This window comes from Aythya ferina (assembly GCF_964211825.1).
Source record: "Aythya ferina genome assembly, chromosome: 10".
NCBI classification, from domain to species: Eukaryota; Metazoa; Chordata; class Aves; order Anseriformes; family Anatidae; genus Aythya; species Aythya ferina.
Genome location: NC_140306.1, coordinates 5,417,937 through 5,443,068, shown reverse-complemented (window position 1 = coordinate 5,443,068; position 25,132 = coordinate 5,417,937). Strand labels below are relative to the sequence as shown.

At 43.1% G+C, this 25,132-nt stretch overlaps 1 long non-coding RNA gene across 1 annotated transcript; it reads right to left on the bottom strand.

The window, feature by feature from the left end:
• Nucleotides 1-626: 626 nt before the first annotated feature.
• On the bottom strand, nt 627-2,878 carry LOC311442005. Its single transcript, XR_014696396.1, has 2 exons — nt 2,765-2,878; nt 627-1,922 (listed from the first exon to the last, which is right to left on the bottom strand). It is a non-coding gene; the product is annotated as an uncharacterized lncRNA (long non-coding RNA).
• Between the last annotated feature and the right edge of the window lie 22,254 nt (nt 2,879-25,132).

Here is a 25,132-nt window from a genome sequence, read left to right as displayed (position 1 = left end):
GATCTCAGGTTTTCTTTATCATGCTTTGTGGTTTATACATAACTCTTGTCTAAATTTAAAGTTATTTTCCCCAAAAAAAGTGTTTTTTTGTTTGTTTGTTTTTAAGACCAATTAAAAATTCAACAGCTCATAAAAAAATCAAGAAAAGCCATCTCTTATAATGAAAATTTTAATTGATATCTGCTGGAATATGTTATCAGAATCATTATTGAAATTCTATTTTTGCTAAGCATTTTTATTAAAGAAAAAATAAGTGTTTTATTAAAAGAAATGTAACATGTTTTAGTGCCTTCAAATGAAAACTAGTTTGCTTAATGAATTGTGTGTCATTCAAGGCAATCTTTTTTTCTGGGGAGCCATACTTGATAACATTATCAAATCCAAAGCAAAATCTAGAGAAATTTTCCTAGCCTAACTGACAAAGCTTCTTTATTGCTGGAGAGTATTTAACTTGCTGGTTGAATGAAAGTAAAATAGAAAAAATAACTGGGGGGAAAAAAAAGTAATGTCTATTTCTGCCTAAGATGGTCTATAACTTCAAGACAGTGTCCTGCTAATTGCAAAAAGCATGACTCATTCAAGTCATAAATCAGCATTTCTTGAGGCAGCAAATACAGCCTTTAAAATTCATTGCAGTAAGACTGCTTTATTACACCACTGGAAACAGTTTCTCAACAGCAGCTCCCTATTCCGTGCTGATATCTCTGCCAAGATTTGATAAGACAAACAGGGAGGCTGGGACGGAAGAGAGGGAAATGATGAAAGAAAGCTTAAAACCATTTTGTAACTAATTTGCAGCAAAGTTATCTCATTTCAAGTGTCTTTCTCCTCCTCCGCACTGTGCAGCATCTCTTCCAGGAGGGATGGATTATGCTAAGCAACCATCAGACTGGGCTCATTCCCTATTCAGGCAATCTCTCAATGGCAGCTCTCCCCAGCAAGAGGTGGGGAGCAGCCCTTAGGATTTTGCTCACATTGCTCAAAACATCAGCAGAAACACTGAGCTATTCACCAATGACAGCTCTTTTTTCAGGGATCTACCTTCCCCTCTATTATGTTTTGCCTCATTCCTTCTGCCCCATCCCAGATTTATGCACCTTTTTCTTTCCAATCTTAGCCAGCCTCTCCCTCCAGCATATCATCACCCTGCCATGCCTTCCTGACCAGGAGGAAGAAGTGATTATTCTGCAGCTTACAGTGACACTCGCACTCCATCACATGAAGGGAGTTTGGAGATGATGATCTGCAGCCCTCCTGAAACTGTGTAAAAATTAACACATTAATAAATAAATAAATCTGTGGTCTGTTGATCTGACCCTGGGCAAAACATGGCTCTGGCTGTGGCTGTTTTACTTCTAATCGCAACAGAAGAACAGCTTCCAGTCGGTCTTAGCTGTAATTTTTTATCTCACTGTCCAGCTAAGTCAATCAATTGCTGCAAACTGTGTCATGCTCCAGGGTAAAGAATAACAGAGAATTATTCAGCTAAACCGTACAAAACTTGTTCCTACTGCTGTGCATATATGTTGAAACAGCAGACTGTCCCTGGCTTGCTAGGTAATGCCGTCAGTCCATAAAAAGATAGCTACAGCTCCTCCACTCTCAGGAAAATAGACAAAAAAGCCATCATTCACCCCGGGAAATGTCCATGGAATAATTACTCCCTCCAAAACAATTATATCCACAAAAGCTCCTTCTCCTCAGAGGGAAAATCCTTGTGGAGGCTCTTCCCAATTAAGGTTTAATATATGACTCTATTTCTCCAGGAAAAGGGTTGTTCTTGCTCCCACTGGAACCACTTGGAAGCTTTAATGGTCTTTGAACCAAGCCCAGTGATGATGCATCTTCATTAGCGATAGGAGTGCTCCCCTGTTTCAGGTTTTTCCATGTTTTTGAATGCTTATCCATCACTCTGTGGAGTGCTGGGGATGAGAAATAGGACATAAAATCACACAAAGAAGTGAGATTTCCTACTGACTCGGCCACTCCTCACATCTGCTTCAGGGCCTGCATGCAGGATGGTATTTTCGGTAATGTTTGCCCAAAAGTTCCTGCCTTTAACACCAGAACAGCTGGAAAATGGGGTTGGGCAGCTCAGCACCGTACTGGATGTGCTCCAGTGCTCCCTCTGAGGCCTTCAGGGCCATGGCTGGAGGAGTAGGACATGTTCATGCTCGCTCCTGCCCCACAGCCATTCTCAGCTCTGGGGGCTGGGAGCTGGCAAGGCAGGGAAAGGAAATGAAAAATAAAGCAACTTTCTTGCTGTGGACCTCAGTAAAACTGCTTCAGAGTGACTCGCATTTTGACTGTCCCACAGCAACTACCTCTAGGGATCCTGGGATGAGCAGGGATTTTTTTAATTGAATTATTATTTAATTTCTGTCCCATGATTTGTCTGGCTGCTAGGCTAGGAGCTCCCTGCAGGGTCCCTGTTACCTGACAAGGAAGAAGAGAGATTGCCACTGACTCCCAGGGGCATTGCATCAGCTCTCCCATGCTTCCATCACCTTGTTTATGCTTTCCTGTATATCCCATGACTTTTCCCAACAAACTGGGGGCAGATCTTAATATTGATCGCCACTCTTCTTTCCCTCACACACAGACACAATTCTCTCCCTCTCACTTCCACGACAGTTGTCAATCTTTTTCTTTACCCAGTTCTGGGTACTATACAAGCTCTTCTTTGTATTATCTCACTTCTGCTCAGTAAATGACTCTTCTCAATCAAATCCATGCTACAAAATCTTTGCCACATGCTGCTTACCTGAAGTTCCCTCTAATTCTTCTAGCAGTGTGCTTTCTAAAGCTTTGCCTTCTTGCTGTTGCTGTCTGTGCAGCATTTCATGCTGATGCCTTGCAGGATTTCTTTTCTTAGCTCCTCCAGCTGCGTAGAATTTCTTTTTAAAGTATCCCTGGGTCTTCTTGATACCCAGGTGCCTGTAGGTGCCAGTGATGATTATCAGCTGCAGTACAACATGGTTGTGCCATCCCACAAATCACCAAAGCATCTTAATGGTTGTTTGTAAAATAATAATAATAATAATAATAATAATAATAATGATAAACATTCTCTCATCATAGGTAGTACTCAAAAAAGCTATTGGATATGAATCAAACAAAAACAAATGCAGCATGCAAAGGCTCCCGTTCATCTCAGAGGTATTAACTCTGGTTCTTAATACTGGTAAAACCAAGATGGTAAAACTAAGATGAATAGGAGCTACAGAAAATATTAGGCTATTCTTTGAGAACCTCAGACTCTAATTAATGCCTACCCATCGAGTGATTTTAAAGGAGAACCAATGCCTTGGTGTATTAGGGTTGCTAACTTGTTGGTATAAAAATGTAGAATTACATCCCCATTTTCCTCTGAGCTTAAAATCCAGTTTGTCCTTTGTTTCTATCCAAATTGAAATAGAGAAGGAGATACATTAATCTCACCACAAAACACTGCATCTGACCCTGAAAACCCAACCCATGCCTCCAAGAACCTTCAAACCTTATTTTTCCCCAGCAGCTTTGGCTCTGCAGCTGGCACTGAAAACATTTCTGGAAGGAGTAGAGCATTCACAGCTTGAGATCCAGGTGAAATAAGCAGGAGAGCAACCTGGCAAAAAAAACTCTGAGGGTGCTTGGATCATGCTGTGCAGAAGCACAAGGTCCTTGCACCAAGGGCTGTGATCCCAGCCAGCTCAAGCAGCCTGCACCTGGGGTGCACAAGTGTGTACACCCTGAGGAATCATTTCCAAAGCCTCTGAGTTCCTCTTTGCTCAAAGGAAGTGCTATTGTTGACCATAAACCAATAGTCAGCTTTTTATGATATCTATATTGGTTATTAAATTTCTGAACTCTGTAAGAAAAATGAGAAATCCATGCGAGAGTTCCTTGTGAATATACAATGAAATCGTTTCATTCAGGGCAGCTGAGCTGCTTATCAAATAAATGAATAAAGCAAAGTATTCCTTCTTAATGTGGAACTTACATCTTTAATAAACATCAGATGCATGTTCTCATGAGAATCGTATTATACAACTTCCTTTATTGATTCATGTATTAATATCATTTTGTATTAAGCTAGTACATAATTGATGATATGGAAGTGTTTTTGTATTACAACTCCTTCACTGCATAATATAACCCACTTATCATATTTTCAACTCAAAATTCAGAAAGTCCATGGGTGCATTATACACTGAAATGTACAAATTAACTATAGAAAAGTACAGTATATCATTTGCAAATCGCATGCAAACCGTATGTAAATATACAGTGCTAAATGCTGACTTTGATATAGCTCAGGTTGAAAGGTATACATCAGCTAATAGAAAATAAAAAATCTAAGTGCTCATTAGAATGGGAAAAAAAAAATGCAGAAAACAAGACTTGTTCTAGCCATTTGGGTGCAATATACAGCCTATATGGCTACAATTATCAACTGTCCCCCAGGAAAAACTGCCCTGTCTCCAGTGACTCCAGTGCTGGCACTGCCTTCCTGCAGCATAAGGAGCCACTCACTGTAAGTAAAAAAAGCAGGAGAAATCCCTCAGGGGAATTATTTTTCTTTAGGTTTGGCGGTCTTGTTTTGTTTTGTTTTACTTGCGATTGTGTAACAGGTTTCAGCGCTACTTCCATATCTAATACAGTGAAATCACAAAAGGATCCTGCTCTCTTATAAAATCCATTTAAAACTAAGCTCAGGAAGGCAGACAAGGAAACCTTCTTCCTGCCAAACATACCAGGGTGATGGTGGCACAGACCTTACTCTGCAGTCCAGTGTTTCCTTGGGTTGACCTACCAGGGTTTCATCCTCTGCAGCTCATTTTACAGGTGCTGAGCAGAACTATTATTATATGGCACCTCTTCTTAATATTTTCACCAAGGGAAAAAACAATGGTTTGCAGGGCAAACATGCATGAATCCTTGGTCTTATGCAAAGGAAAAGAGGGTTTGTTTCTATGCTGCTGCAGCACCAGCAATCTGCCCCCAGCCTAGCAGAGGGATGGATGAGATGCCACTACCTTTCCATGGATCTGTGCCAGCACAGAATCAGTTCCAAGTTTTTAGGTACTGTTCAATTACCTGTTATCGCTACCATGCTGTTACACAGCTAAATAGCTCTTAGCTTTAATTGAACTTGGTAAAATAACTAAGGAAAAACATTTTTTTTTAAAGACACCGACTAGCTGTGACCATTCCATTGAAATTCCTGGTTTCTGCATCATCATGCTTCAATGTTCACTGAATGTCAAAGCAGTGTACCAGCGTTATAGCATGAAGTTAGAGCTATTGATGTTACAAATGTACACTTTGCCCTCAAGTTTGTTTTTAGATGGAGTTGGTCTTTGCTTCTGCTACCTACTCTGGTCCTGATCCTCAGGATTATGTGAGTGCCCAGCACATACTGCTCCAAAGATGCTGGCTGTGAGGCACACAGCCATTCTCCTCCACTAGGAAGAGCCTCATTGGTACTCTCACAATCACCATCATACAGCCAAAGAGTTCAAATATAGTGCTTCATAAGGCACTATATGCAATTCATCTGCTCTGCTTCCATTGCACCATCATACACTTTCCCACCCACTAATAATGTCCATCCTGTGCTCAGAAAAGTGATTATTAAATATTCATGTTTCAGGAACAGATACTTCATCCACAGATCTGCCCACATCAAGTGCAGTAGTCCCACTAATCTCCTTTAGTCTTTCTCCCCAGTACAGTATAATTTACAGCAGACTCAAAATATGAGTTAATGCATCTTTTTTTTCATTACCTTCTCCCCAGCTTGAAAATTTATTATGTATTCCAGCTAGTTTGTCGAGGGTCAGATGCATATGGGACGTTCCATACGCTGCATTTCAAATCAGGCACAAGCATAAGGCACAGCTATTAGTTGTCTGGAATGGAGCTTAGCTGCCCCTGCCTGGGGACATCAATGACAAAACTCACATTGGCCTGAATAATACAAGATGAAACCCCATGTAGCTCCCTTTTTCTTATTTTTAATGATTTGTAAATATTCATACTACTATATTCATTGAACTGCAAAACTGGAAATGCACCTGTTGTCCATTTCATTCGGCCTTTTTTTTTTTTTTCAGTATTTTAATCTCAGGGATCTTTTTAACAGCAAACTATAACTATGGGAGATTCACTGGCCATCTGACTTGATCAAAGTCACAAAGATCTTTCAAACAAGAATAGCTAATATTTCTGCTCGTCCTTTTTGGTAAGCAGATTAGTAACAGAAAATACATTTTTTTCCCCAAATCATCCTTGCCTTTTGCATAACTAGCATTGCACGTGTGAATGCTTCGATGCCTATGTGTTAGCATGAAGCAACACTAACACTTTCCAGATGTGGAAGCATTAAAAATACATTGCTATTGAATTGCTGAAGCAACTGGCTGAATTATCTTCTGCAGCTTCAAAACAATATTGCTTCATGCCACCTGTATTGGCTTGCCCAACTGGATCCAGAAATCTCATTTCACAATACCCACATATTGGTGCTCTGGGCTAATTCTCATACCCAGTTTTTTTCCTTGGTCCCACACCCACAACACAGGACAGGCAGGAGGGGTGCAGTTTCCCAAGAAGGAGCAGGTGCTGGCACTTCCCATGCTGACAAGGTCTAGGATAGATCCAAGGCAGAAGGCTGTCACGGCATCACCCACCAGTAGGATTAACATCTGAGGGCACTTTGTGAATACATACATATATCGTCTATCATCTATCTATCTGCACGTCCTTGGGATGCCTTCCTTTCCAACCCTCGCCTTGAGATAGTAGGCGATGGAGGGCCCAGCCACTTCTGCACCAACTTCTACAAAACCACTTCCTGGCTCTTCTCCGACACACCAACACTGCCTGTTCACTGTCAGAAAGGGTGCTCAGGCCTCCTGGCTACCTTCCAGCTCCCGGTGACAGGCAATGACCCACACAATGTGACTTTTTAACTCCCTCCCCTCAAAATGACCTGCCACTTCCCCATCCCCTGGCTCCTCTGAGCAGTAAACAAGAAGTTCTCCTCCAGGAGCAGCACGATCCATTATTAATCTTGCATCACCGTGTCTGGGACTTTCAGTTCAAAACAGAAATAAAAAGACTGCAGCACGGGCAGACTAGGGCTGCAATCAGAGCAGGGTCTGTAATTTAATAGAACTACCTGGAGTAATGCTGTAATCTCCAACAGGCTTCAGAAGTAGTTCAGAGAGAGATTCCCTAAATCCTCAAATCAGCTACAAATATACAGTTGCATTACTACTATGGATTGAAATGTCTTTGAAGTCAATAGAGAATTTTTTATTTTTTTTTATAGGTTCATGTGTATATATATATATATATGTCTCCCTAGGGGTTTAATCGGTCTTGAGGGTCCATGAAGAGATGAAGAGTCCATAGCTGAGACCCTAAGGAAAGGCACAGTCTGAGAGCTGTCTGTCTGTAGGGGTTTGTTGCAAAGTCTTTTGAGAAGATATTTTTTTTCTATTAACCACCATATTTTTTTTCCTACTTTTTGGCAAGGTGAGAGTTGTCTCTATTCTGTAATGTAGACATCACCATCTCAGAGCACGTTCCCAAGGAGGCCAATTTAAAGACTGACAAGAAAATCACCCCTTCTATTTGGACAGAAAGAAAATGATATTTTTCCAGCTGGAAAGGGAAAAAAAAAAAAAAAAAAAAAAAAAAAAAAGACAAGAAAACAAACTAAACCCTGTTGTGTAATCCTGCCCAGGACTGCTGGACAAATCAAGGGAAGCTTGAGGTTTTGCCAGAATAAGGATCACAGTGATGGGACGAGCCTGTTGAGCTTTATTTGATTGTACCAGAGCACTGGCCTTCCCCACACTGTTATTGCCTGGTGCAAGAACACACCCTGTCCGAGGGTGGATGGAGCAGATCAGAGTAGACAAAGGGAACCGAGGTGAGAGACAGGTAAAAATAAATGTGGGTATCTTCCAGAGGGCACAAATCAGCTCAGGAACCTTGGACATTTAAATTTAATCAATGGCTGTGAAAGTGCTTCCAAATCAGAGAGCAGCTTGCTGTGGTGGGAGGGAAAAAGTGTTTTGGTGAGGAAAAAAATGTTTTTGGATTCAGGAATATATTTCTATGTATTTTTGTCTCATTGATTTGGGGGTGGGAGTTAAAAAAATAACTGGTTAAGGGCTGCCCTTAGTAGCCCTGTCAGTACCTGGACACAAGCCCCTCCATACAGGTCCAGATGCGGATGAACCCACCCTCCAAAATCCCAGGGAGAGCAGAGCATTGTGTGGGCTCAGCCAGAGGTCACTGAGGGCTCTGAATGAGCTCTGCCTGTGGATTGTATGGAGCTAAACCCCCAGAACCATGTGTCCCCGCAGTACAAACAGAGAAAAGTTAATACAGAAATTAGCAGAAAACCCAAGGCCATATTTTTACCAAATCATTTACAGTTGTGCTCTCTGTTTCTTTGTTTAAATGCAGGCCAAATAAAACTGAAAGAAACTGTTAATGTAGACCAGGAATGAAAGGCTAAGTGAGGTGCACATTGTGGATGGGCAACGCATGGGTAACGAATTACAAGCCTCAAGCTTCTTTAAATGTCTTTCTATTGCTAATTAAAAAGCCATGCAGAATTTCCCATGGGAGGCATCAAGGAAATTGAGCCTCGTGGTGGGAGTCTGAGCAAGAGATGGGATGTGGCCACTTTCCTTGGCCATTTATTTTCATTTATTTTCTGCCGGGCTTCTTTCCCTGTCCTGTCCCACCCCATCACCACGCTGCTGCCCCCAGTCACCCTGCCCACAGGCAAGGAGCAGAGGGCACCATCCCAAAACCCTCTCCCCGTCCCCCCAGCCCAGAGCCCTTCCTGCCTCTGCACCATTGCAACGAGCATCTCAACCTCCACGCTCACCGGAATAATCTTATGTCATGTTCACGGAGATCAGACAGGATTTATTTCTAGATGAAACTCGGCTGATAATACAAAGCAAGTTATTAATCCACTCAGGCCAGCCATCTAACACCCAAAGCCTGTTACTCTTGCTGGCTGGGAATAGGTATTTGATTGAATCAAGGGGGATTTGCTTAGCTCTCTCTTCTTGTTTGACTTAGAAGCTGCTTAAAATTTGCTGCTGGGGTTTGTGCCCCTGCTGGCACTGCAGCACCAGAGACTGAACCCATGGGCTGCAGCTGAGGCTGAAACAGGAACAAGAGGTAGGATTTGTGTGCTCTCTGCTATGGTCTTTGGTATCAAGATGCCAGGACTGGAAGACTGGAAATAAGAGAACTCTGATCATCTGTGGATTTTTTTTCTATTCTTTTGTCTTGAATATTCATTAAATATCTCTTCCTTTCAGTCTACAAACTCAGCTTCCTGCTGCTCCTCCAGCTATGGTTTGCAAGCTCTCCATCTTCACCTCTCCTTCCATGAGGCTCAAGATCCTGCTCACTCAAAATCCCGCTCATAAGGCTCCCATCAAGTCCTCAAGTTGGGGACCCCACTGCCCATCTGCCCCCACCAGAGCCCTGTCCCCAGTCAGGGCAGGTCCCCACACTCCCTGTGCCCCCAGCTCTGCTCCCCCATGCCCTGCTGCCAGCCAGGTGACGTGCCAGGAAAACAAACCCCTTCAGCCATCACCACCACCTGCAGGGGAAATTTGGGGTGTTTGGGAAGCTTTGAAGATCAGAGGAGTTTTGAGCAGTCACGTTTGTGTACCTCTGTGCTGGCAAACTCTGATTTCTCTATAGCGGTGGTTTAGATCTGTCAAAAGTCTGTGTTTAACTGCTGTTTTAACCAGCGGGGACTGGATTTTCTCTCTTTCTCTTAGAGGGTTTGATGAGAGAACTGGTATCAAGAGGATCAGCCAGAGAGTGATGATAATGCTTTCAGGATCTGAGCCAAAGCCCGCTGCCTTTACTCAAAGCCTTTCCGTTGACTTCAGCGGCGCTGATCAGCCCTGCACACCGCCGCAGGACGGGGCAGGCTTTGCTTTGAATACAGCTTCAGAGCTAGACACCAAAGTTTCCAAAGGCCAAGGTGGGGTCCGGGCACGGAAGTTTATGGATAGGCAGGGGGACAAGGGAGAAGAAAGTAAGGATTATTTTTTTTTCCTTCAACACCTTTGTCACTGTTGCTCCCATTATATTTCTTGTTCAGGTATTCCTCAATGTCTCCTAAGGGATGTGAAAAGGAAAATATGTCAACTTAGTTTTGAGAGAGAGATGTAAAACCTAAAGGTATTGTGTAAATAAATAGATAAAAATGAGGGGAGTGAATAAAGTAAGAAAAATAAATAAATATTTTGTGAGACTGACGGAAAGGCATGAGTTTAACTCCTCTTTCACATCGTCTGATATCAGCTAAATGTAAGTAACGCAATTTTCCCTGTCTCTATTTATTGCATTAAGCATAAACTCTGCCATCTAGGGAGACAAGCAGCTGACGTGCTGTGACAAGCTGCCCAAGTTCCCGCAAGCAGGAGGCTCCTGAGCAGCCCCAATAAATGAAGACCCCCCCCATGTTCCTAACGGAGCGCACCCACGCAGGGTGCCCACGATCTGCCTCTCAGCACCCGCACAAGGCTCTCCAGAAATAAATGAACAAGCAGCACGTGGAAAGGCTGGCGGTGGGAGCAGCACTCGGTAGCGAACCTGAACTTCTGCATCTCGTGGCGCTCGTTGTTGCTGCTTTAAATCGGGAACTAAATGAGCAGTTGCAGGCCTGAGCCTGCAACCACCCAAGGGTTTAAATAAACATCTTCACTAAGCTGCTGCTTGGCACCGTGTATTTTTGTTGGGTGAGACCGTAGGTTCCCACTTCCTTCTCAGGCTCTCTGCCTCGTTACACACTAAAAGCCGGAAATTAATTAGCTGCTTGCATAAAATGGAGGAGGGCTGAGGGAAGGTGCGACAGAGACAGGTGGCTGTCACAGGGGAACGTCTCTTTGTGTAAATACCCGTATCCATTTGCAGGCTCCAGAAAACCTCATCCCCGAGAAAATATATGCCAGATGCGAGCCATCTGATATGTGCTCTGCTCCTCTGCAGCAGCTTCCCCTCTGCAGCCCCTGGTTAATTATAACTTTGAGGAATAGCAGTCTATAATCATGTATGTGGAAACTCATTTCTCTTTAAATGAAACCTGGCTAAGAGTTGCTTTTTACTGGAACAATTTTCAAATAAACACGCTCTGAAACTTAAAAGGAATCTTAAACTCCATTAAATAATACAGTTCCTTAGCAGGAATTTCTCCTGGGAAGCGATGTCTTCTATTCAAGTGCCATGTTATGACAAGCATGACAGACTTGATAGCGATCTGTTCCAACTCATGACATTGCTTAAATTAGGTTAGATAGAATCTGTGCAGGCTTTCTAAGGAAAGCTCCTCTGGGTGAAAGCACTATTATTTTTGTTAATGGCTGTGAATTATGATTTTCTTCTCCTAGGAGTCATAAACTATGTTGCTACACAGTAGTACATCATGTAATGTATGTAATACATGATTCCTTAGTAGGGGAGGAAACTATTACATTTGCATACATTAGAGCTAGAGTTGTAATCAGAATGTGTTTTCCCACTTCCTCCACTGAATATTTATGGCTTTCTTTGCCACTTCCCCTTCTGCTACACATGTCTCTTGCTTGACCTGGTGTCTTGCTCTATTTTATTCAGGCTCGGGAAGGGTATGTGTTTACAGCACATTCCTGTTGCTCTGCAAACACCAAGTGACTGGCTTTCCTTCAGATTGCTTTCCAAGCCTCACACATGCTGCCATGCATAGGCAGCCGCAGCCTCAGCAATGCGAAAAGACAGATGGAGGTGGAAAACAACTTAACTCCACCTCTGTGGGCTCACGAGCACATCAGGGTACCAGACAGCAGCTGATGGCACCAAGGACACTTGCAGGTAAACAAGGGGATTTTAAGGTTGTAGCAGCACTCTGCAGCCTGAGCAGTCTCAGGAACACCACAGCCAGCAAGTGACAATTCATACCTTCGAGGGCTGCCAGACAGGGCTACGAGAGAGGACAAACCAGCCCATCCTCCTGCTTCGGTCCTCTCCTAAGCGAAAATCTCTGCACAGCCATTAGCAGCAGGGTAGGAAGGCACAGGGCAATACATTCAGGGCTGTGACACTGTTTTCATGCAGTTATTTCCGAGGGCTCAGATCTTCAAAGGTGCAACTGGGCTCCTAAGTCACCAAGGTCTTATTCAGAAATCCTGCTCAGCAGTCCACCCATGCTTGTATTCTTCCACAGCTTTGATCATTCATGGCTTGAATTTATTAAAAGCCATTCAAGTGCAAAGCCAGATGATGAGGAGATAAAACTTAAAGGGTTTGTTCTGAGCTTAAGTGAACCCACCTATTTCCCCATCAATAAAAAGCAAGCTGAGAGGCGACTGACACCCATTTGTAATTTGCAGAGGAGCTGGAGGCCATCTGAGCAACTTAGACAAAGAAAATCAGCAATTACACTGTTTTTGATGCTATACATGATCACAGAAATGAAGAAACAAAGCTGGAGGACTCTCAGAAGGATCAGAAGGCAATACCCTATCAGGTCACATTAACTCAGGACTTTGGGAGAAATTTCGTTTGAACATTATAAAGCAACAAAAAGAGCATAAAGTTCGGAGAAAGGCTCCTGGACCTCAAGCACACAAATCCATGCTTGGTCTGTTTTGCTAATTACCGTGTCTACAGCCTACATAAGAGCACATCAGCAGCCTCCTCTCCAGGCAGCATTTTGTGCAGGTGTCTGGGATTAAAGACAACACAAGAGGGAGGTGAGACATCACCTGCCAGTTCCTGAAAGCATGGAAGCACTGAGACAAAAGTGACCATTTACAGATATGCTCCCCAAGTATACTGCCGCTGATCACCACGGAGCAGACCTTCTCGATGTCCATCACACCAGCAGAGGCCTGACCAGGTTAAGGGGAGGGAGATTTCGGGTGGAAGTGTCAAAGGCTCACAGTAATAACGGGCTGCACGTTCAGAGCTGAGTTATGGCAGGTGCAGGGAGGTTACAGAGAAACCAAGAGCATTTCTTACAGACTCAAACCAATTTAACCACAGGTTCCCAGAGTGACACGTTGTTATTTGTTAGCTGGAAGATCATTTAAGGCAAACTTCAACCTTTCAGGCAGCCTACGGGTAGCACAGCAAGCAGCAACGGGCAGGTGCTCGTGTTGTGGAGCCACTGTCACCAAGGGACGCATAAAGATCTCTGTTTTGCCATACAGAAATATTCTGTCTCAGAGCAGATTTATTGCGAGGATGCCAGGAAAAACTGCTCCTGCTCCTTTTCATTAGAGGGTGGTTACAATGCAAGATTTCTGAGTGCAGGGAGAGGAGGAGGAGATGGCAGTGCATGACACTTCGAGGGTTTTAACGCGTGACCAAAGGTGTACGTAGAGCTAAAAGATGTGTAGGTGCCTGAAGGTGCAGAGAAGTACATGGACCCAGATCCTCAGGGAAGAAAGCACTGAAATGTTTTTTCCTGGGCAGAGTTAAGTGAAATTTTCATGTCCTCCCAGTGAGGCCCACCACACCTCCCTGCTTCAGTGCTTTAGGAGGATGTCTGTGCACCTACTCATACCTTAAAGTGTCAAAAATGTCTTTGCAGGACTGGTCTTTGTACTAAAGAACAGATATACATTTAAAAAGAAAACAAGTTTTTAAAAAGGATGTTGCAATTTCTGAGCCATCAGAACAGGCACAAAATAAACAGTAGCAGGTGGTTCTACTTTCTACATTTGAATTCCTGACAAGTTCACATCAAAAAAAAAAAAAAAAAAAAAAAAAAGGCAAAAGATATTTCAAGATGTTTTTCTACTTTCTCTTCCCATAAGAGACCCTAGCCACAATGATCTAAGAATTACATGATAGTCATTTACCATCCCGGGATCATAAATCTGCTCCTGCGTTCAGCCTGGAAGGATCATTAATGTAAAGCAAACAAGAAAGGAACAGACCTTAAAGCTCACCATCCCTAAAGCAGGAGGTGTCGTGTACCCTTGTACAGACACGAGCCCTGAATACCCACTCAGCTCCGGGCAGATGCCAGTACCAGAGCAGCGTGGGGGGAAGTTTGTAATTGCATTGTGTTATGATTTTTCAGTGGCTAAACAGCAGACTTCAGCCTGCAGTGCTGTTAATCTGGCATCTTCATGAAAACACCGTTTATTTTCAAAGAGAACTGGATATTTACAGCTGATAAGTGTTATTTGATCATTTTTGTGAAATTTAATTTAAGTTTATACTGTATGCTCTCCAAACTACTCTATAAAATTACACTTAAAGCAAAAGTGATATAAATCATAGACAAACCGATACAATCCTCACCCCTTAAAAGTACCGCATGAGTATTATTTAACCATGATGCATGTAAATTAAATTCAAATTAAATAGCAGTGGGTGTGGCATATATGCAAATTTCAAAACCTACCCAGTCCCAATTTCCCCTTTATGAACTGCCTACAGCTATAACTCTTGGAATTTATGAGCTGCTCAGCTCCTAATGCAATCTTTGTCATTGTAACCAGGCCAAAAGAATGGGAAACGATATAAAGTCAGCCCATCTCCACAGGCCCCGTTCCTTTTCAGGGTTTGGTCACCATAGAAATGCTGACATAAAGATGGGCAGGCGAGGCACAGCACGGGAAGGTGGGGGCACTTGTGCACAGTCCTGTGTACAGAGGGCACCTGAGGTTTTTGGAATTACCCAGCGCAGAGCTAGGACACCGAGGGCTGGGATTCACGCAGGGAAACCATCACACAGCAGCAGCTGCCCTGCTGTTCCTTCCAGCAGCTCATGGGCACAACTAACCAAAAAATCCTGCCACTGCTGTATGCCTCGTGCCTGCTGCTCCAACCCACATCTCTTCAATTTCCATCAGATGCAGCCTGCTTTTCGGCAGCACAAACCACTTCCAGCAGCATCGCCCCACCATTTCAGTGCAATCCTCCTCTTTCTTTTCCATCAATAACATGAAATGACAAATCCCATGAAGAATAATATGATTTCCTTTCCTCTATCAAACCTCTACCTAGAGGGGTTATTTTTATGTCGCTAAGGCCTAAATGCCTGGATTTAATTTTTCTAAAAGCAGATCCCAGGATTTTGGACAGAAAGTATCCCTTTTTCAAAGCAAAATAACATTTGGGGGATTCTTTGCTAGTAAAGTGTGACCTGAGTCCAGAAATTACCAGTGCTTGAGGCACATTCATTGTCAGTGCTATTTTCAAGTGCAGGGTCAGTATTTTTCTGAGGGAAACATGATGGTCACCCTCCTGGCTGACCTACCTGGTGCTGACACAGGGCATCTGGCACTGAAACAGAAACGCTAACAGCTCGAGCTGAGCCCCATAGATGGGTGGACTTCAAACGCAGGACCTCTCTGACACAGGTCCTGGAGGCTATACTGATGAAGCATCCTTTGAAATTTCCTTTTTGAATCATTTATTTGAGGTTTCCCACAAGGGCCGTAGGGACTTCCACCTTGTGACAGCCTCACCATGTTTTTCTCGAGATTTTGCAAAGAGCCTTCCAGCTGCTTCGTTTTCCTCCAGGGCCCTCGCCAGGGAAGCAAGATACAAAATTAAGTTGCAAGAGACTTGGTAACAGAGGAGATTCCATCAAGCGCCATTTCCCATACCTGGCAGACTCAGACTTAACAGAGGGGTTGTTCCTCCATCCTTCATGTAAAGGGGTTTCCTTCAGTTTCAAAGCAATAGCACAGCAGCCCAAGAGTCTCTCCATCACTTTCCTCCTTTCTACCTCTCATAATAGAGAAGGAATTTGGCTATTTTTCTCTCCTGTATTGGACTCATCGCATTTGTCATCAGGACTTCTCTCTGGGGACATATCTACAGACACGTTTTTTTCCAGGAGCAGTTCCCTGCCACTACCCACAGCAAAACTGAAAAGCAAACACTTGTATTCAGTGAGCATGAGAAGGGGGGTACCATGCAGCCCCTCCAGTCACAAACACAACTCCCCTCAGCGACAGCCTTTGGAGCTCAGCCCCTCCAGGGTGGAGCAGATACTACAGACAGAGCTGGGTGAGGGGAACAGACAGAAATGGAGGTTTTCCTAAATTGAATGAACAAGGACTTTGAGGGGAATGAAAACATGCAAGACTGATCAGGCAGGCTGTCTGGTTCTGAGCTCTGCCAGGATTGCTGCCTGGAGCCCACCGATCACAGCTATGGTAACAGAGTGTGTTTGGTGACCATGACTATGTTTTATATTTTTATTAGATATTCGCTAGCCACATGGTCTGCCATAGTCATGAAGAAAAGATATTTATTATGTAGAACAGAGAGAAGTCTCAACAAACAGGGGCTTAAATAATTAACTTTGCCTCTCAGTAAGCAGCTCCATGAGGCACAAAGGAGATTCTGCTTTTTAGTTCAAATTCAGTGAAGGCAAATCTTGTGTTCTTGAAGACTGGAAGGCTGCCTTTTCCTCTGAACGCCTCCTGGAGATAGCACAGTTTCTTTGAGTCCAGGGTAGTCTGGAAGTCTCCTCATGAGAAAAGGTATTTGAAGAAGAAATCAAGGAAAACTGCAGCTCTGAGCACAATGTGCATGAAGCCCCATCCACTGCAGATAGGACACCCTAATTTGTGACTGCAGACCTAGGAGTAGCATAATCAAAGGCAGTGTCTGAAAGTGCAGTGTTTGTGACTTGCTCCTGTCTGTTCTGTTCCCAGCTAATTATCCCTTCCTTAGGTGTACGGAAAATAGTTTAATCCATTTTCGCAAAGCTCATTCCATCAAATTAGGCAGCAAGGTACACGGTGCCTCCACTGCCAGGAAAACCTCTATCTTGGAGCTGCTGAAGCCAACAAAGCCACCTCAGTGTAATGTTTTCTATTTGACACACTGCTAGTACTTCTGTGGGGGAGAAACAGCAGGCGCAGGAAAACACTCAGAATATTGTACCTTCACCTGGGACATGAGCCAGTAACGTTTTGGTTCCTCCCATCTACCATGGGTGCAAAGGATGGTGGTGAGCATTCAACACCCCACTTCTATGAGGGAGAAACAAACCCAAGCCCCATTGCAGCTCTCTGCTCTCCCCACTCAGCTCCACACGAACTCTAGATTTCCCACCGTTGATGATTACAAATCTCCATGGCTGCTGTGGTGTGGGACGTTATCCCCGGCCTTTCCCAAATTTCATTATGTATGCTCACCCATGCTAGGGATTATGCGACTCCGGTGGAAATCGCACAGCTTCACGAGGATAGAGAGAGCACACGGCTTTTGGATTAGTAGAGTTATCCACCCTTTAGGGGTGTCTTAGCCTATTCTTAGCCTTGGAAGGCAGCAAGGCGGAACAGCACCTACCCAAGGAGCAGTCTCCTTGGAGTATTAGCAGTTTTGCACTTTGGGAGCCCTCGTTAGCAGTCAGCACTTACTTTATTGGCTGCTGTTAGGATGCACCTGTGCTTTGGTCTCATGAGTCTGCTGAAGTAATAATCCACCTGACATCTCCTCGGTCTGCAGTGCATTTTATAGTTTTATAGCTTATTTCTCTATAATGTCACTATATACATACATTTCATGTGGGCTGACCTTGAGAGGCAAAACCTACTCCTGTATAACTATACTCATAAATCCAGCTTAGTCTTTGTGTCCCACTGAGCCCTCTCCATACTGAGCATAACCCAGGTCCTGCTGAAATCTGTGGGAAACTTCCAGTAGTAGAGTTATTTCTCTTCATCCGGCCTTCATGGTGCTCTGACCAAGTAAGCTCTAGTGTTACTAAGCTTTTCTTATTAAAACAATCCCTCCTTATTTGGAAATAAATTAAAGCAGTGAATTACAGAAGACAGAGCCACAAAGGGCCTGAAAAAGTCTACCCAGTTTATTCCCCCTCTATCAACAGAGGAGCACATCTATTTAAACCATTCCTGAAAGATCTTGTTTCAACTATTCTGAGAATTATTGGGAGTGAATCCTACTACACTTGTATTTAGACATGAGTTTTTATTTGCATGGTTTGGTCTTTGAAGAGGCTTTTATATAAATTCTAGTTCCGCTGAATGAACCAAATTAACTATTATTATTATTTGGGTTGTGGGGTTTTTTTGTTGTTGTTGTTTTTGGTGTTGGCAGTGGGTTTTGTTGTTTTGTTTGTTGTTGTTGTTTTCATTAAGGCTATGTGAAAGATATAAAAGACACTGTCAAAACAAATTGGCATCCTTTTGCCTGCACTTTACAGTCTGAGAAGATTCCAAACTATACAATGCAAAATGCACACAAAGTTGAAAAGTATCCTATGGGGAGAAATAATAAATAAAACAATTTGAAGCCTTTCCAATCTGACAAAACAAAGAAACATTCTGAGCTGAGGTTCTCAGGGATAAAAATCAGCTTTTCAGCTTTCTATTATATGTGCTAATTTATGCTTTACATATTTAAAAAAAAAAAAAAAAAAGTAAATTTGTAACTTGTTACATCTGCTGTTACTTCTCACCATGAGCATCGCTCATGCACACACAGGAAGCACTGGTAGAGCTAAGCACCGCGAATGGTGTGTTCGCAGTTACTACCAATGCTCGCTAGTTTACTGCGGGATGGTGCTTCACTGAATAATTTTTTTTCCCAACCACAGATGGCCAGCTCCTTCCAAACCACAGCTCTGGCCTCAGTCACATCAGGGGGACAAAGGTCTTACGACATTTGGCTCTGACACCTTTCAAGAACATCCAGCCCTTTGAAGTATACTTCAGTTGATTAAACCAGTCGCACACAGCTAAAGAACAAATGCAAATCTCCCAATACAGAGCAAAATATGGCAGATAAGTGAGACACTCCAGGGCTCAGAAACTGGAAACCAGCAGGACAAAGTTTCTGGAAAAACATTGTCCTACACCTTCTAAATCCACAGAAAATATTTCTTCCAACTGCACCATATGTTGAATAAGTTCTGAAGCCAGTTGCTCATTCTGCAGCACCATTAAACAAAGGGGAAGGAGAAAAAAAGAGTGTAATGTTCTAGCAGCTAACTACAAGATCAGATGCCAATAAAACCAGTCAGACCAGCCAGGATTTCAGTTTTGATGTTGTATTTAGTCTTTATTACATCACTGAGACATGACACAATGATCTTTTTGACTCTTGAAAAAAATATCCCTTTTAACTTTTGCTTCTTCTCCACAAAAAGCCTTAATTCAGACTCCAGTACTTCAAAGTACTTCTTCCAACAATAAATAGTTTCTTTAAGCTTTTCAAATATTCATCCTTGACCTTGAACATTCCTGCATGCACCTTACCAACTCCCCGCTCCTCAAAGTAGTTGCTACCACTGGTGTTCAGCAGATCTAAGAGTGGAGACGCAAAGAAGGCTCTCCCTTCTTTGAACCGGCCATAGACATCCACATAATCCTTTCTTCTCTCCATTAATTATACAAGATGATTAGGAGAGACATAGAGGTGCTGCAGGCTGGGCTGCCAACAGTCTGCAGTGACGGAGTCCTCATTCTCCACGGATACAACCATTGACACTAAAAGCACGCCAGAACACCTCCAGGAAATTAGCTCTTGGAGAGGAGCAGATGGCTTGAACTGAATCCAAGCAAGGCTGAAGTGAATGAATCCAAGCACAACCAAAATGCAGGTTGAGAAGAAGGATTTTATTTATTTTTTTTTTAAAGAACTCGTGGAAGCATCGTCTTCCGCTCCGTGGAAAAGCACACTGCCCACATTTGTCAGAGCTGTGCCTTGAGTCTGACACCTTGAGAAGTCTGGCTGCTTTAGGTGGCATCAGTAATCCATGAATTTGTCACCTCTGGGCTGGATTATAACAACTGAACACATTTTGAAGCTCAGTTTGGGAGCTGTACACCAGCTCCAGCTGGTTGGGAATGGGGAACAACTGCTTTTTCTATGGCTCACGTAGCCAGCAGCATATCTGGTTTGTGTTCAAGTCTTCCGCATAGCTCACAGACAGCATCTGATGCCTACTCAAGGCCCTGGTCCTATTTTTCAAAGCAATTACTGTCTCAAGACCCAACTACATCAAAGACTGAATTTTCATCCATGAACCCCCATGGCAACAGTGCTCCTCTGAGAGGTCTTAAAGCTCAGAACAAAGCATCTAGGAAAGCTGTGAAGAAAACAGGCCTTTTATATCAATTGCTATGGAATATTTTTCTAGTGGAGATGAGGCAAATCCAAATTCTGGTACACTTCATGTAAGGCTCCAGCCCTTAAATACCCTTACAGAAATTAAGGAAAATAAAGAGCAGGAAAAACATACAGAGCCCAATTTAGTCTGTGCTTCAATCCATCCTTGATGGTTTCTTTTGATCACATGCTGTATCAGAGAGGAGGTTAAAAAGGCATTTTCTTTTGGCATACACCTAGCCTCTTACATCATTACATGGAGGCTGTGCAGCTTCCTCATGATTTTGTTCACTCTCTTTATGAATTACAAGTAAATTTGGGGAGCATATTATGTGCTCCTTCTCCAGCTCAACCACCCTGACAAGTGTCCAGGACAACGTTATCCTACCTAGTACAATGATGTGCAGAAGACTGATTTGTTCATAGTACTGACCAGTGGAAATAAGAGCTTTCTTTACACTGAAAAAAAAATAATAATGCTTTCCCAGCTCCCCATATTTTTAAGAATTACAAAGGGACAGTCCTTTACAGATGGACATGATCTCACATGCCACTTGTGTGTCAAGCCTCGGGAACTGCATTTTTTCCACAAGGCTGCTTTCACTGGAAAGTGACTGGCTTCAACCATTCTCCTATTTCATTCCCCTTCCCAGAACACCTCTCCTGCTGATCTTTCTCAGCATTGATTCCCAGCTACTGGTAAAAAGGATTATCTTGCTGTCCCCACCAATGTCTATGGCATACATTGTTAAAAACACACTCAGAGTGGCACAGGCAACCCCTCACATCCATCATATTCTGCCCTTACACAGACAAGATTAAAGACCTTTCAGTAATTAAAGATGGAAGGATGTCATTGAAAGGTACAGGGTAGCTGGAGAAGGTGAGTTATCCAAGTGACACATCTACGATTCTCTTCTCTTTCCTGACCCCTCGTTCTGAAGGCCACTGTTTTGTAAATCAAGATTAATGAGAAGAACAGCACTTAAGTGCACCTGATCATAAATCTGGGAGAGTTAGTACACTCTCTGACAAGATTAATATATTTTATATCTGACACTGTCTGTGTAATGCTCTGTGTTCAATTTATTACCATCCCAGACCTGAAAGCAGAGCATGGATTTACTTGAAGTGCATCTTGCACTTTTTGCAGAGCATTTCATTTACAACTCTATATTCATTTTCATCTGTCTAGAGGTTATTCTCATTATGGAAAAAAAAACTTTTCCTTTTAATATAATTCCAATATAATTATGCACAAAAACAACATATTGGCAAAAAGCCACTGAAAACTGCTGCCGTTAGTCAGATCGTGAGAACAACAGGTTTGGAATTTTTTTGAGGAAACATCAGTAAATGCCAATTCACCTAAATCAAAACATTTTGTAGATAAAGGAAGGTTTAAAAATCAGTTACTTAGAAAAAAAATGCAATCTGTTTAAACTACTCTTTTTTAATATACATTTTTTACTTGAAACAGGCTGCTTGTTATGTAGAACTGTTTACTTTCTCTGAAATTTAAAATGATCAGCATTTAACTTCTGTTAAATTTAAAAAAGGCAGAAGCCAAACTGCAGTAATCATAATTAAAATTTTTGAGGTTTTAGTTTTCTTCCTTAATATGGGACAACAATATTTTCAAATGCTGAATTTATGTAACTTAGGGAAAAACTCCCCTTCCAGCCATACCAGACACCCAGACTCTACAAGAAACCATAACCCATTTGGAGCAATTCCTTTGCAGATCTTCAGACATCCAAAAGCTCTTGATGCTGAAGCAGCATGGGGTAAGGAGAAATGGGACTCAGTCCCACGGATGGACTCCTCATATCAGCTGCTTCCTCCTTGTTTACTTCTGCTGGAGCAGCTCCTGTGGGCCCATGGAGCCACCCCAGGCAAATAGGGGAAAGGAAAGGTAGGTGACACATCTCCTCCAGGGGCTGGTTCCTCCTTCCAGGACTGCGTTCACCATCATGCATGCTAGACAACTAGGGTCTGTCCTCTCTTGAATCAAAATCAGAGCTGGAGAGCAATCAGCAGAGGTCTCCAGTTTTAATTCCTCTGGGGAACAACACATGGACATAGATCATCCAGCTTTCAAACTGCTCTTATAATTCACATCAGAAGTTCAGTGGCTTCCAGGCTGTCATATGCCATGAGAAGTACGTGAGTGATGGAAGCTAATTTCACCACCCAAATTTCTTTCCCAATACTCATCCCTGTTCACAGTTCCCATCTCCTTTGTGCACACAACCAAGATCTTCACCGGTTCCTGCCCTCTGCCACAATGTTTCCTAAGTCAGCACCCTACCAAAAGTTTGCTTCTTATTATAATTTCTTGCTCTTCAGTACCACTGTCACCTCCTCCCACCGCACCATATGTTCCTCATCTCTTCCCCGCTGAGCAGTCTTTGGTATCTGAAATCTGACAGCTGAAGTGACCTCCCCTCCGTGGCCCCTCAGCAGAAGTCAGTGACTGCAGTTGGTCTGCTCTGCTCTCCTCAGGAACCAGATCCGCACCTGTGAGTGAGGGCAATTGTGTGCCCTCGCTCCCAGCCTTCACCTAGCCCATCTCCTGATACTGGGGGCTTCTCAGGACACAGAGGTCTCCTGTTATTTGGTGGTGGAGCACTTAACGCAGGGCCTCACATCTGATTCAGGATTCTGGCCGCTTTCATAACGCAGACAGCTAAAAACCTGCTCCCCCATGTTTCTTGTGACCAGCCCCTTATGAATCTTTTTAGCACCAGCACTGCTGAAAAGCTTCTAACACAAGACGAGCTCTCAAAGAGGTTCCCGAGACACAAGGTCAGGATCTTGCCCAACAACAAACCGCTTGCTCCCTGTTCGTGCTCCAGCGCCGCAGCCAGGACTAATACAAAGCAAAGTCAAGTCTTCTAATCTTCCATGGTAAAAAACACCCAGCAATCAGAGGCTTATTAGCAGATAATGATTTACTTTCTACCCACCAGCTATTTGCAAAGATCATCCACTCTCCCTGTCTGAAGTACCATCAGGGTTTCTCCATAAGTCTACTCCATTTATCATTAGGGGGATTTACACTGTAAACAGGACAGCTGCATCACTAAGTCTAATTATACCCTGAGAAGACAAAGCACCGTGTGCCCACACACTGCACTGGAATTAGAAGTCCAGGTAGAACAGAAGAGAGGCTTTTAATTAAACAATGTCAGTTACCTTTCACAGAAAGCCTACGATTTAATTTAAACACACACGCAGGAAGAACAGTAGGTCAAGCACCTTCCCCATCCTGTGAACTTCAGGCCTAGCGATTGCCAAACACAGCACAATCATTTCTGCCCACCTGCCTCACATTTCTGTTCTGAAGTACCTCATCCTTTTTTTTTTTTTTTTTTTTTGGATTATTTTTCCTTTAATTAGGAGCAAGAAAAAGGTTGTAGTGACTTCATAGCATGTCAGGTTTAATCTGCATAAGACCCCTTCACATGTTGGGGGTGTGTGTGGCAGGAGTTTTTAATAAAGGATTACAGAATGCACCTGCTGTGGCTGAAATATTGCGAGCCTTTTCCAAGCTCCAGGAGGCCTGCATTAGGTCATGTCTGACTCGAGCATTTATAACTTATCAACCTTTGGAGTTGGGACAGAACCTGCAGCACGGCGATGATGCCAGCTGATTTCAGTTGCCAAAAAAGTGATCAGGTTGTTTGCACAGAAGTAGATAAGTGTTTACCTCAAGATGGGCAGGATTCCTTTGTCCCAGACAACATTTTCTTGTTGTTCCCAGATGTCACTGGATAATGACTTTTACGCCAACAAGTTAATTGCAAAAGCAAACCAATGCAAAAAAAAAAAAAAAATTTAAAAAAAAATCCTATAGTCACATATTTCCTGCAATTGCTACAAATTTAATATAATGAACAGTCTTCCTTTTATGAAGGAAGATTGCTGAAGCTGTAGAAAATAAGCAGCTTCTGGGTGTAGCCATCACACAGCCAACAGATTTGCAAATTCTCCCCTTTGCTGACACCACTCAGGCTGCTCATCAGTGCTTACGTCTCTCACAGGATGAGGGACATGGGGTCAGTCGCTCTCTCCATGATAAGCAATTCAGCCCGCTGCCCACCAGCACGTGCCTCTGACTTCTGGTGGAGGTGTGGAAAGGGCAGTCGTGCTCCTGCCTGCTGAAGCAGCCCCACATTGCATGGGCTGATCCAGCATCACTGGATCCAGAGACAAAGAAACACCTGCACGCTCTCCTAGAGGTTTGAGAAGCCTCCTGCTCATGATTCTGTTTCCTTGCCTGGTTTTGAGGTCGTTTTAATGAAGAAAAGCTTGTCATAGAGCTCAATTGGCACGTGCAGCTATACAGCTCAATTCAGCAGCTCTTACCTCAAGCAGCAGCCAGCACAGAGCGGTTGCACAGACCACTTCACCTGGGTACTCCGAGCAAAGGGCTACAGAGCCATACCCTGTGTCAGTCCAAGTGTGTCTGGGAAGCAAGCGTCTTTGGAGTGTTGGATGTCTCCTTTTGAATAAATCACTTGTCAGTTCATTGCTCGCAGCTGCCAGTGTGTACCAGACTATTTACTGCATCCAAGCCATTTCCATTCTAATGGTACACAACAGAAGAGAAAGACATACTGAAAATACACAGCGCAATGACAAGTGTTAATAGGGCTGCTATCCTGCTTTAAAGCAATTCTATTAACACATTATGCTGCAGCTGAGGTTAATTATTTCCAAGGGAAATGTTTTTTGCAACCATGACCCATGGTAGGCTTTCATAATGGTGATTAAATTCACATGTGACTAATATACATAAGACATTAAATGAAGTTTGAGGATTTATTAAGATTTGCAGAGACATCTGCAGTGCCATAGAAGACAGTCTCCTTGGGTTGAAGAAGCAACAAAAGTAAGAAAAGCTTATATTGGCCCATCAAGCTAAATAAATGAGTTTCAGGTTTTTGGTAGAATTTCTCAAAGTAAAACCTTTGAAAATTTAACATTTAATTTAGTTAAG